The following is a 1811-nucleotide window of genomic DNA, read 5'->3' on the forward strand; positions in this document are numbered from 1 at the left end:
AAGACTAGCAGTTCTATGGAAGAAACTATTAGAGTAGAAGACTTTCTGGCATCTCTGCTGTGTAGGGGTTGGATTTTGCTGCTTGTCGGGTTTATCAGGGTATTTACATAAAGGGGGTACAAGGACTTGCAGTTCGTCGGAGCACCTATCATTAAAATACTTGTAAAACAGGTAGAGGGATGCAATGTTTCGTCGATGGGACAGAGGTTGAAGCCTAGCTGACACTGCGGGATCTATCAGATTGGTGACTACTCTTTGAATCTTGTCTAAGAGTAAGAGACTAGTAGCAGATACACCAGCCCAAATGTGAAATACATGGGCGAATGGTGGCCTTGAAAAGGTACAGGATACTTTCAGGCGTAAGTAAATTTCTAGCATGGTAGAGAGAGTCCACCTTCTTGCAGCAGCCTTGGCAATGCCCTCAATGTATCTGTTCCAACTCATGTTCCCCTGAATGCTTAACCGAGGAGTTTGAACGAAGTACTTTCAGGTAATGTATCATTAGCCATGGTTATTTGGTTTTAGAGAAGGTTTCTTGAAATTATTAAAGGAAACGAGATTCGTCTTGGCAGCATTGAATGTTATCATCCATTTTTGTTCCCATTCCACTACAGACTGCAGGTCTCCCTCTAGGGTTTCCGCCATTACCTTGGATATGTGTTCATTCGTTTTTCCCTCATGTCTATTTTTTATGAGAAATACAAAGATATGAAACAAAAGATTTACACATTTATTACAGCTAATAATATAAAAACCGTAAGCATTTACAAATACAATTCGCATTCATTACTGTTTACTTTTAAGTAGGATATATATATCTATCTCAATGTCATAGATTTCCCCCATTCTACTTGATTTACTCTGGTTAAAAAATGCAAAAATGTAGACACAATATTTTATGCGATATTTATACAAACCATATTCCATATTTATAATCCATCATCCCCATTTACCTTAGAGTAAGGTACGAGGTGCTTTAAATAGGTTCCCAGACTTATTATTATTAACAATTTTATTGATAGCACACACATAACGTGTCAGAGAAAATATGACACAAGATGGGGAAATTGGGATTTTAAAACCAAAAGAATAGCACTCTGGCCTGAAAAATATGCCGAGACTGCCCCGTTGTCATTGCTAATTGGGGGGCGCCTAAGCAATAAGCAACAAACTAACCATCTCTCATAGGATGTCTGGGATTATTTATCTTCAAATTAATTATCTTTAATTTATTTATCTTCCCATAACTTATCTTAAAATTTCTTATCTTCAAATTATTTATCTTCAAATTACTTATTTTCAGATTTCTATCTTCAAATCATTTATTTTTAAATTACTTATAATTATCATCTTACCATTATTTTAATTATTTACCTTAAAATTATCCATCCTTATATTTCTAATCTTCAAATTATTCATCTTCAAATTATAAACTTCAAATTACTTACCTTCAAATTATTCATCTTCAAATAACTTATCTTCAAATTACTTATCTTCCAATTAGTTATCTTCAAATTATTTATCTGCAAATTACTTATCTTCAAATTTATTATCTTCAAATTACTTACCTTTAAATTATTTATCTTCAAATTATCTATAAAAAAATACTTATCTTCAAATTACTAATTTTCAAATTACTTATCTTGACATTAATTATCTTCAAATTATTACTTTTCAAATTATTTATCTTCAAATTACTCACTTTTAAATTATTTATCTTCAAATTATCTATAAAAAATACTTATCTTCAAATTACTTATCTCCAAATTACTAATTTTCAAATTACTTATCTTGACATTAATTATCTTCAA

Source organism: Euprymna scolopes, chromosome 4, assembly GCF_053919585.1.
Source record: "Euprymna scolopes isolate OS-2025 chromosome 4, ASM5391958v1, whole genome shotgun sequence".
Lineage (NCBI taxonomy): Eukaryota > Metazoa > Mollusca > Cephalopoda > Sepiida > Sepiolidae > Euprymna > Euprymna scolopes.